This window comes from Pristiophorus japonicus, chromosome 3 (assembly GCF_044704955.1).
Source record: "Pristiophorus japonicus isolate sPriJap1 chromosome 3, sPriJap1.hap1, whole genome shotgun sequence".
Taxonomy (NCBI): Eukaryota; Metazoa; Chordata; class Chondrichthyes; family Pristiophoridae; genus Pristiophorus; species Pristiophorus japonicus.
Window position 1 is genome coordinate 107,198,516 of NC_091979.1, and position 12,208 is coordinate 107,210,723.

General features: G+C 45.3%; 1 protein-coding gene and 1 pseudogene across 1 annotated transcript in view; both read left to right on the forward strand.

Moving 5' to 3' along the window:
* Positions 1–12,208, forward strand: part of kalrna (kalirin RhoGEF kinase a) — a 989,478-nt gene that overhangs the window by 801,815 nt on the left and 175,455 nt on the right. The window lies entirely within an intron of this gene.
* LOC139260412 (putative nuclease HARBI1) lies at positions 6,488–9,115 on the forward strand (annotated as a pseudogene).

Genomic DNA, 12,208 nt, shown 5'->3' on the forward strand with positions numbered 1-12,208 from the left:
TGTGTAACATGAGACTTAACGCCAACGCTCCTCCAACTTACATTTTCGCCGAAACTTGCAGATGGAGGTGCAAACGATTTTCAGGCACCAACTTTAACACCCTGCCGCAATTAATGCCCCAAAATCCAAAAAGCCCAAAATCCAGCCTAATTGGCCCTAAACATCTTTCCTTGCAAGACAGCCATTTACATGTTCTTCCTCCAATCTAGTATACGGTATTCACTGGTCATAATTGGGGACATCAAATACTGATTGGATGACTGCTTTGCAAGCACCTCCCTTCTGACCCCTAGTGTGATCTTCACCTACCTGTTGGTCACTGCTTCAACTTGCTGTCTTATTTCCCCCAAAATCTTCTTTAAAAAATATAGCATTGCCATCCTTTTAAGGATTAGTGATTAGGCCGCTTCACACCTCGCGCCAGTGGACAAAGCTTGTGCGGCGCAAACACCACCCATCCTTACCTGAAAAATGCGTCAGGGTCCTGTGAGTCATAGGACCTCAGTTTGTAGGCCTCAATTGGGCGCTCGCCTGAAACGGGTGGGGCCACTGGCTGCTCATTTTCAGTAGCAGTTGAAAATGGCGGCAGGCTTTTCAGGAGCAGGAATGTGCAGTTACTGCCCTGTTCCTGCAAGGTAGGGTCACTCAATATTGGATCCAGGATGTTTTAAGAGCAATCAGAATGTTTTCTAAGTGTTTACCTCAAAGGAAGAGCTGATAATTAGGCCAACTTTGAAGCCCGTCAGCTCTTTATTCCAATAACTAAACATATTGGGCCAAAAAGTGCGGCCTCTCTGGGTTTTGCGATCTGTCAAAATTTCTTTTGACCATTCCAACACATCCCCGGGAGAAGGACATCTGCGGGGCAGAGATTGGGCTATTTACCCAACTTTTGTCCAGCGAATGTCTTTCAAACTCTTATACCTGCCAGCATAAGAGTTTTAAAACATAGAAAAATTGAATGTAATCATAATTTTTAATATTAAAAACCCTGTCCATTTTTAACCCTATTAAATACACATTAAAAAAAATTCCAATTTTTTTTTTCTAACACATTTAATTTGCATTCAATTTCAATTAATTTTAAATTGTGAGGTGTTTTTTTATTTATTGTGTTGTGTTTCTTGTTTTTGGGGATAATTCTCATTGATAGTAATGGGAGCTCGTACAAACGGAGTTCCCATTATTATCAATGAGAATAAGTGATGTTCCAGGCCCACGTGACCCACACGAATACTAACCTGGAAGATGCGTTCCGTATGCTGGACTGTGAAACTCGGCCTCCGACTGCAATCCTACGTTCCTCCGGGACCAGCAGGTATTTTTGTGAAAACATTTCCGGTCGGAGGTGTTCACCCGAAGGAAGACTCTGACCGCAATTTCCCCCTTCCCCCGCACCCCCCTCCGCCAAATGTTGCACCTGAATTCACCGTTTGTTTTGCAATTGATGAAGTGTTGGCCCCCTCCAAACAAAATTTTTTTCTGTGTTTTATGTTGCACGATCGCTTCCACTTGAAGCACCTCTGCAAAATGCTGGTATCTGGAATGCAACCATTTACATAATAGGGCAAAATCCACAGCATCAGCAACAACAGGAGAAAAACTGTATTTGTGCCTGTGTAATTGTTCAAAAGTCAAAATCGTGGCTTTAAATGTTTTGGACTTCACTGATATCACAATGTCAGCTCGTATTGGCAGGCTGAGCGCACAACCACTAGTGGATCGATAAGATGTTGGCTAGAATACGGTTGCATGTGCACGTTTCTCAGGCGCAAAACGGACACCTGAGCATCCAATATGGTGAGCAGATGGCAAACACTCATTACACACCCTTTACTCAGCTGGTGTTGGGCCAGCTATGTTCAGGATGACACGTAGCCTAACCAGCGGTCATTAAAGGGATGGTTGGAGATGCCACCATAAAAGTAAGTTTTTAAAAAAATTACCCGAATGTAGAACTGGGAGGAGCAGGATCACTTCTTCTGGATCCACTGGAGTGCTGAAAACCATTGTCAGCTCAGCCCCCTCCTGATTGCTTCCCCCTCCTTTTCCCAATCGCCCCACTTCCCCCCTCCCCCCACCCCCGCCCGCCCCGGTCTCTGCTAGGACCTAACTCAGGGCCACTCCCAAAATTGAAATCCTCTTCGCCAGTCTCGTGTAAATGAGGCCCAAGGCTCAATATTACATGTGCCTCAGGCCTACCCACGCCTGCACAGTGACCATTCCTGCACCCAGTTTGTGCCAGCACACCAGCATGAACCAATTTCTAGACTGCTTTGTTGTTTTTGGCCAGTGAAGACAAAACATTTCCTGAAGTGACACCCTATCTTGCCTTAGACACTAACTCTACCTCATTACTGTTACCATGCTGCCACCAGGCTTAAGTCTGCTTCCATAGAAACATAGAAACATAGAAAATAGGTGCAGGAGCAGGCCATTCAGCCCTTCTAGCCTGCACCGCCATTCAATGAGTTCATGGCTGAACATGAAACTTCAGTACCCCCTTCCTGCTTTCTCGCCATAACCCTTGATCCCCCGAGTAGTAAGGACTTCATCTAACTCCCTTTTGAATATATTTAGTGAATTGGCCTCAACTACTTTCTGTGGTCGAGAATTCCACAGGTTCACCACTCTCTGGGTGAAGAAGTTTCTCCGCATCTCGGTCCTAAATGGCTTACCCCTTATCCTCAGACTGTGACCCCTGGTTCTGGACTTCCCCAACATTGGGAACATTCTTTCTGCATCTAACCTGTCTAAACCCGTCAGAATTTTAAACGTTTCTATGAGGTCCCCTCTCATTCTTCTGAACTCCAGTGAATACAAGCCCAGTTGATCCAATCTTTCTTGATAGGTCAGTCCCGCCATCCCGGGAATCAGTCTGGTGAACCTTCGCTGCACTCCCTCAATAGCAAGAATGTCCTTCCTCAAGTTAGGAGACCAAAACTGTACACAATACTCCAGGTGTGGCCTCACCAAGGCTCTGTACAACTGTAGCAACACCTCCCTGCCCCTGTATTCAAATCCCCTCGCTATGAAGGCCAACATGCCATTTGCTTTCTTAACCGCCTGCTGTACCTGCATGCTAACCTTCAATGACTGATGTACCATGACACCCAGGTCTCGTTGCATCTTCCCTTTTCCTAATCTGTCACCATTCAGATAATAGTCTGTCTCTCTGTTTTTACCACCAAAGTGGATAACCTCACATTTATCCACATTATACTTCATCTGCCATGCATTTGCCCACTCACCTAACCTATCCAAGTCACTCTGCAGCCTAATAGCATCCTCCTCGCAGCTCACACTGCCACCCAACTTTGTATCATCCGCAAATTTGGAGATACTGCATTTAATCCCCTCGTCTAAATCATTAATGTACAATGTAAACAGCTGGGGCCCCAGCACAGAACCTTGCGGCACTCCACTCGTCACTGCCTGCCATTCTGAAAAGTACCCGTTTACTCCTACTCTTTGCTTCCTGTCTGACAACCAGTTCTCAATCCACGTCAGCACACTACCCCCAATCCCATGTGCTTTAACTTTGCACATTAATCTCTTGTGTGGGACCTTGTCGAAAGCCTTCTGAAAGTCCAAATATACCACATCAACTGGTTCTCCTTTGTCCACTTTACTGGAAACATCCTCAAAAAATTCCAGAAGATTTGTCAAGCATGATTTCCCTTTCACAAATCCATGCTGACTTGGACCTATCATGTCACCATTTTCCAGATGCACTGCTATGACATCCTTAATAATTGATTCCATCATTTTACCCACTACTGAGGTCAGGCTGACCGGTCTATAATTCCCTGTTTTCTCTCTCCCTCCTTTTTTAAAAAGTGGGGTTACATTGGCTACCCTCCACTCCATAGGAACTGATCCAGAGTCAATGGAATGTTGGAAAATGACTGTCAATGCATCCGCTATTTCCAAGGCCACCTCCTTAAGTACTCTAGGATGCAGTCCATCAGGCCCTGGGGATTTATCGGCCTTCAATCCCATCAATTTCCCCAACACAATTTCCCGACTAATAAAGATTTCCCTCAGTTCCCCCTCCTTACTAGACCCTCTGACCCCTTTTATATCCGGAAGGTTGTTTGTATCCTCCTTAGTGAATACCGAACCAAAGTACTTGTTCAATTGGTCTGCCATTTCTTTGTTCCCCGTTATGACTTCCCCTGATTCTGACTGCAGGGGACCTACGTTTGTCTTCACCAACCTTTTTCTCTTTACATACCTATAGAAACTTTTGCAATCCGCCTTAATGTTCCCTGCAAGCTTCTTCTCGTACTCCATTTTCCCTGCCCTAATCAAACCCTTTGTCCTCCTCTGCTGAGTTCTAAATTTCTCCCAGTCCCCGGGTTCGCTGCTATTTCTGGCCAATTTGTATGTCACTTCCTTGGCTTTAATACTATCCCTGATTTCCCTAGATAGCCACGGTTGAGCCACCTTCCCTTTTTTATTTTTACGCCAGACAGGAATGTACAATTGTTGTAGTTCATCCATGCGGTCTCTAAATGTCTGCCATTGCCCATCCACAGTCAACCCCCTAAGTATCATTCGCCAATCTATCCTAGCCAATTCACGCCTCATACCTTCAAAGTTACCCTTCTTTAAGTTCTGGACCATGGTCTCTGAATTAACTGTTTCATTCTCCATCCTAATGCAGAATTCCACCATATTATTCCAGTGTTGGGACTGTATTAAAAAGGTATTCTAAGATATTACTATTCCTAATTCATTCTAGGGAAATATGGTACAACAACAACCTATACTTCAAAACCCCATCATTGGCTGTGAAGTTTTTTGGGGCGTCCTGGGGACATGAAAGGTGCTGTAAAAATGCAAGCTCTTTCTTTCCTGAGATGCCCTATCAATAATACAAATTTGTTAATTCACGCGCACAGTTTATCCTTTAAAGGGTTATATTTGATACTACAAAAGTTAGCAAAAACATGAGTCAGTAATCTTTATACAGCGTGATGCACACGAGCAATTTGGGATGTGTTTTTGCACTGGGGCAGTTGGCTCACAATTGCAGTGATCAAACTTTTGGCTGTTAGTCTGCAATTGTTCTGATCGCAGCTGAAAGTTGTCTTCCAACCAGATTGTTCTCAAATGTTACTCATGCAGCAAGAGTTTGTATTAAAACGTTGAACTCTTTTCCCCAAACACAGACTGAGATCATCTATCATATTATTGTGACCAGAGACAAGCCTTGAAGAATTAAAATGTTTTTTATCGACATTATTACCATTTACACAGCAGTATTGAATTTACATTACTGGAAAGTACAGCTTTGATTCTGGTATTAAAATGATAATATCCTTTTCAGGCATCTTTGTTGTATTCACTAAATATCGATGGTACTTTTGCAAGCTGTATTTCTGTGAAGCAGGGTGGTCATGTTAAAGAACTGCTGAGTAGAAAAGGGTCAAATTACTTGGATTGATTCATCTGAACACAAGATTTATCCTTGCAGAGATATGCTGATTCTTCCTCTGTGTATGTTAAATTTCAAAATTGGATGGTGCACAAGAGTGAATGTTCCAGAAAGAACATAATATATGAGCTGAAAGAACTTTCATCTTTCATCAGAGTGTAATCTCTTGGGTTAACAATTGTAATTAACATTGAATACAGAATATGGAAGAGTAGAAGCTTGAAGTTTGTTTGAAGGAATGCTTTGATTTAATATGTGTAGGTCTTCCTGGTACTTCACCTAGACACTGACTGTCAGCAAACTATTCAGTTCTGGGAGCATCACACCCAATGTTGTTCCTGCCCTTCCCTAAAATCTAACGAGCAACAATATCTGATTTGTGCTGCACAGTTCTGAATGATGGCCCCTTCAGCTTTTATTAGCAATGAATTTGGAGAAAGTGTAGGATTCCACATTAGCATACCGCTCTGTGCCATCCTTATGGTAGAAGAGGAGGAACTCGCTACCACAAAGAGTAGTTGAGATGAGTAGTATACAAGTTCACGGGGTTGGGGGTAATATATTAGCATGAATAGAGGATTGGCTAACTAACAGAGAACAGAGAGTCGGGATAAATGGTTCATTCTCTGGTTGGCAACCAATAACTAGTGGGGTGCCGCAGGGATCAGTGCTGGGACCCCAACTATTTATAATCTATATCAACGACTTGGAAGAAGAGACTGAATGTAATATAGGCAAGTTTGCTGACGATACAAAGATGGCAGGAAAAGCAATGTGTGAGGAGGACACAAAAAATCTGCAAAAGGACATAGACAGGCAAAGTGAGTGGGCAAAAATTTGCATTCAACAAGATCATGGCTGATCTGGCCGTGGACTCAGCTCCACTTACCTGCCCGCTCCCCATAACCCTTAATTCCCTTATTAGTTAAAAATCTAAGTTCCCGGGCAACTACGGCGGTGTAGCATTCCGGCCTGTCGCTGTTGGGGTTGTCCATGAGAGTCCTGACGTTCCAGGTCCCGAACTTCATGTTAACGGAGTGGAAGATGCCGGTGTGTGAGTTCTTTTAATGTGGGGTGGTTGTTGCACACTGACTACCACACGAGCTAAGCGAGGTCTTGATCCAGTGGCAAGGGGGTCCAAGACGACTGGAGACCAGGCACTGCTATATGGGCTTAGTTGCCTGCAGCGAGATGTTGGCCGCAGGCTCAGCACTGGGTAGCGCCCTTGGTGGTAGGTGATCCGAGGCCTGATTGGGGACAGGCATTGGGAGGATAAGTGGCCCACCGGGGTTCAGGATGGGAGGGCAGAGGTACAGAAAGTGATCAGGAAGGCCAATGGTATCTTGGCCTTTATTGCAAAGGGGTTGGAGTATAAAAGCAGGGAAGTCTTGCTACAGCTATACAATGTATTAGTGAGGTCACACCTGGAATACTGCGTACAGTTTTGGTTTTCATATTTGCGAAAGGATATACTTGCTTTGGAGGCAGTTCAGAGAAGGTTCACTAGGTTGATTCCGGGGTTGAGGGGGTTGACTTATGAGGATAGGTTGAGTAGGTTGGGCCTCTACTCATTGGAATTCAGAAGAATGAGAGACGATCTTATCGAAACTCATAAGATTATGAGGGGGCTTGACAAGATGGATGCAGAGAGGATGTTTCCACTGATGGAGGAGACTAGAACTAGAAGGCATGATCTTAGAATAAGGGGCTGCCCATTTAAAACTGAGATGAGGAGAAATTTCTTCTCTCAGAAGGTTGTAAATCTGTGGAATTTGCTGCCTCAGAGAACTGTGGAAGCTGGGGCATTGAATAAATTTAAGACAGAAATAGACAGTTTCTTGAATGATAAGGGGATAAGGGGTTATGGGGAGCGGGCAAGGATGTGGAACTGAGTCCATGATCAGATCAACCATGGTCTTATTGAATGGCGGAGCAGGCTCGAGGGGCTGTATGGCCTACTTCTGTTCCTATTTCTTATGTTCTTATTTAAGGGGAAGCTAGATAAACACATGAGGGAGGGAGGAATAGGATATGTTGATGGGGCTAGATGAAGAAGGGTGGGAGGAGCTCGTATATAAGAACATAAGAACATAAGAATTAGGAACAGGAGTCGGCCATCTAGCCCCTCGAGCCTGCTCCGCCATTCAACAAGATCATGGCTGATCTGGCCGTGGACTCAGCTCCACTTACCCGCCCGCTCCCCATAACCCTTAATTCCCTTATTGGTTAAAAATCTATCTATCTGTGATTTGAATACATTCAATGAGCTAGCCTCAACTGCTTCCTTGGGCAGAGAATTCCACAGATTCACAACCCTCTGGGAGAAGAAATTCCTTCTGAACTCGGTTTTAAATTGTCTCCCCGGTATTTTGAGGCTGTGCCCCCTAGTTCTAGTCTCCCCGACCAGTGGAAACAACTTCTCTGCCTCTATCTTGTCTATCCCTTTCATTATTTTAAATGTTTCTATAAGGTCACCCCTCATCCTTCTGAACTCCAACGAGTAAAGACCCAGTCTACTCAATCTGTCATCATAAGGTAACCCCCTCATCTCCGGAATCAGCCTAGTGAATCGTCTCTGTACCCCCTCCAAAGCTAGTATATCCTTCCTTAAGTAAGGTGACCAAAACTGCACGCAGTACTCCAGGTTTATGAAGCATAAACAATGGCATGGACCTTCTGGGCCGAATGGTATGTTTCTGTGCTGTAAGTACTATGTAAGAGAGCACGAGGAGAATAAGGCAGAAGACACTAGCTCACTAGGTAGACCCCTCGACTGTGCATATTGGCAGCATAAGCCCTTCAAGGACCTCTCGGAGGAGCTCTGTTTTCAAAGGGTGTGATTGTCCAGGACAGCGGTTGCACATCTGTATGACCATTGTGACAATCTCCAGTCTCGCTCCACTACCAGAACAGCTCTGTCTGTTATTATGAAAGTGACCTTGCTCTGAATTGTTTTGGTACCAGATCCTTTCAAGATGCCACCGGTGATCTGTGCAACATCAGCCAAGGAGTGGTCATGATAGCCATTTGACAGGTCATAGATGTGCTGTTCAACAGAACTACAGAGCTCATCACAACAGAGGGAGAGAGAGCCAAGGAGTTGTGCCACATTGTTAAATTCCCCATGGTGCAGGGTGTCAAAGATGGCACACATTGAAAGCAGCAGCAGAATAGCCGCTAACATTCCTAAACAGGAAGGAGTTCCATTCACTAAATGTTCAGATGGCCTGCAAAGCCAGCCAGAAGATCATGCGTTTGATTGCCAGGCATGTAGGCAGCTGCCAAGATGCATTCATTCAACATCACTCAGCACTCCCTGACTCTTCAGGAAGACAACCATGGCCAAGGATGGGCTCCTTGGAGACAAGGCATACATCCTGCAGCCATGGCTCATGACTTCATTGAGGCAGTCTGGAATGCAGGCTAAGAGCGCATACAACCAAGCCCATGGAGCAACAAGATTTGTGGTGGAACAGACCATAAGACTATTGAAGGAAGAGCAGATTTCTCTGCCTGAACAGATCTGGTAGAGTCCTGCAGTACATGCACCAAAGCGGCATGAGGATCACCATGGCATGCTGTGCTCTGCACAATAATGTACTACAGGAAGGCCCGCAATTCAACTTTGATAACCAGGAGTTGGTGTTGCCGAAAGAAAACTGCAGGCCTTAACAATTCTGGAGCATGAACAGTCAGCGAGATAATCCCAGGCTACTGCACGCACGGACTATCCAATATCGGATTCTGTAGGAGATGTTAAACCACTGATCAGCTACAGCGGCATAGCACATCATCATCTCCTTCTGTGCCAGTTGCCAAGAAACCACTACCAACCTTAGCACATGACTGCTGAGCCATCTTCGATGCCCAGTGGGACTGTGTCAGTTTTCACCACCTGAACATAAATATCCACATATGCTGAATGCTCCCTTCCCTAAATGACTTTAAGCCACAGGTTGGGAACCTGCAGCTGCTAGTGGAGGGGAAGGTGGTCTGACCCCTGACCCCGGGGGGTGGAGGGGCCTTTGGATCAGAAGTGGGGGCGTCCGATGGCTGGGAAGCTGGTAACTTGTTGGGCTTGGAGGAAGCACTCCTGCTCCTCCTGGCCCTCACGCAATGCTGTAAGAGCACTTGCCTTTTCCCCAAAGCTGTCCTTGTCTGCCTTGAGCTACTGGGTTTCCCGAGGCATGGGAAAACCCGTTAAATGTGAGGCTCCCAGCCTCATTATAATATTTAACTAGCCAATCGCCTCCTGGCAGTGGGTTGGTTGCCCGCCCACTTCTGGATTTAACGGAGGCAGGGCAGTGGGCGGACAGCCAACCCACTCCCAGGTTGGGGTCGGGTTTGAGTTTTAAACATTTTTTAACATCTCACCTGACCTCAACCCTCCGGTTTTTGGGGTTAAAATTACCCCCAATTTACTACTTTTTTGAAGTGTAGTTGCTGTTATAATGTAGGAACACTTTTGCAATGGTGCAAGAACAGCACAACAACCCGCGATGGACATTGAGGAAATTCAAGTTCTTCGTTGCTGAAATCCAACATTCAAAATGGGTGCATGCAACAATGAAGAATTTAATACATTAGTATGCTTTTTCTGGCATTGGACTTGTTTCAGATGTGAAACTGGCTTGATTTGTTCAATATCCTAGCAACATGATGCGTAAAGCTACAATGCCCCATGATATAATTTTAATCCGTTCAGGTATACACCGTTTTCTGTTTCCATCCCCCACCACAGACCAGTTTTTACTTTAAATCTGTGGCTTCCCTGATCTGCTAACAAAGGACATTTTGACTGAAGCAGGGCACAGAAAGAAACATTAACAATAACTACAATTATTATGTGGTTTTAAAAAGTACAAATAAAGAAACTGCTCAAAGGTTTTGAGAAACAATCGTGTTTCAAATATCCTATTGGAATGCCACTAATGAAGTGCAGAAGCATAACCAAACCAGACCAAAATCAGTGGAAGGAGAAAGACAAGGAAACACAAGGAAGACATTAAATAGGAATTTATACAGAAATCTATTTGACCCCATTCATGTGTAAGTCTTGAGCACTGCAGTCTGCTGGAGCAGTCATGTGTGTGTAGCTCTCTGAAGCATTACTGTATCAGCAGCTATCCACAGAATAATCCCCACTCTTCGGCCCCAAGTTTCCACATGATTTGCGCCTGATTTTTAGGGGCACCTGGTGGAGAACGGACTATCTTAGAAATCGCAATTCTCCACATTTTTTTTTCTGCAGTTCTAGTCAGTTAGAACAGTTTCACTTTGGAACAGAATTTTTTCTTCAAAAGGGGGCGTGTCCGGCCACTGACGCCTGATTTCAAAGTTTCCACAGTGAACACTTACTCCAAACTAAGTTAGAATGGAGCAAGTGAAGATTTTTGTCGAACTGAAAAAACCTGTTCTACACATTAAAAAATCAGGCGCAGGTTACAAATTAGGCGTCCAGAACGAGGTGCGGGGGGGGGGGGGGAGGGAAGTCATTAAATTCTACAATAAATCCTTAGTTATACTTCTACAAATATTATACAAATAAATCCAACCTGAATAAACATTTATAAGCAAAGAAAAGATTAAATAAACCATCTTCCTACCTGTGTGAAAGTGCTTCAGCCATCGTTCGAAGGAAACCGCCGTTTGTTGCCACGCAGGGGAGGGAGGGGAAGGAGACAGCGGCTTGTTGCCGTGGAGGGAGGGGAGTGAGGGGAAGGAGACAGCGGCTTGTTGCCGCGCAGGGGAGTGAGGGGAAGGAGACAGCGGCTTGTTGCCGCGCAGGGGAGGGAGGGGAAGGAGACAGCGGCTTGTTGCCGTGGAGGGAGGGGAGGGAGGGGAAGGAGACAGCGGTTTGTTGCCGCGCAGGGGAGGGAGGGGAAGGAGACAGCGGCTTGTTGCCGTGGAGGGAGGGGAGGGAGACAGCGGCTTCTGGCCGAGCAGGGGAGGGAGGGGAAGGAGACAGCGGCTTGTTGCCGCGGAGGGGAGGGAGGGGAAGGAGACAGTGAGAAGGGAAGCCTCAGTGCTGATGTGCTGATGGCAATGTGGTTTTATTAAAAAATGTTCAAAAATTAAACGGCTACAAAGAACTACAAAAATGGCCGAGTGCCAATGTTCCCTTCACACTGCGCGTGTGCGAACGCTCCAATGCGCACGCGCAGGGTTGTCGGCAGGAAAAAAACTAATTTAAATGGTACCCGCCCCCTCCCACTTACAAAATCGGCGCGAGTGGTAGGCTCCGCCCCCCTGGGCGCCGCGCCAATCTGCCATGGAGCTGCAGGGCGCTCCAGAATCGTGCGTTTTTTTTCCGGCGCTGTTTTCGGCGCGAAAAACGGGCGCCCAGCTCGGAGGGGCGCCCGTTTTGTAGCATGTGGAAACTTGGGGCCTTAAATTGGACACTCGTGTTAACCCCTAAAATCGTAACATTGAATATATATGTAATTAATACTTTATTCAGTCTCCTTGGTAACAGGCCTAATTACTCAACCAGCCTCAACTGTAATAAAATTGCTCAGCACTTTTTTCTGTTACAGTTTAAAAGCTCTCATCAAAATGTTGGGGTCCTGAACAAAATATTATTTAAGGTGCATCTTAAGAATAATAATATAATCTTGTTTTTTATACGGTTTGATTATGATGATGTCCATTCTGGATAAAAATCCAAAAACACACATTCTTCCCTTTAGTTATCCTTCTTATCCATTATCATCATCATCATAGGCAATCCATCTGGGTCGAGGAAGACTTGCTTCCACTCTTAAC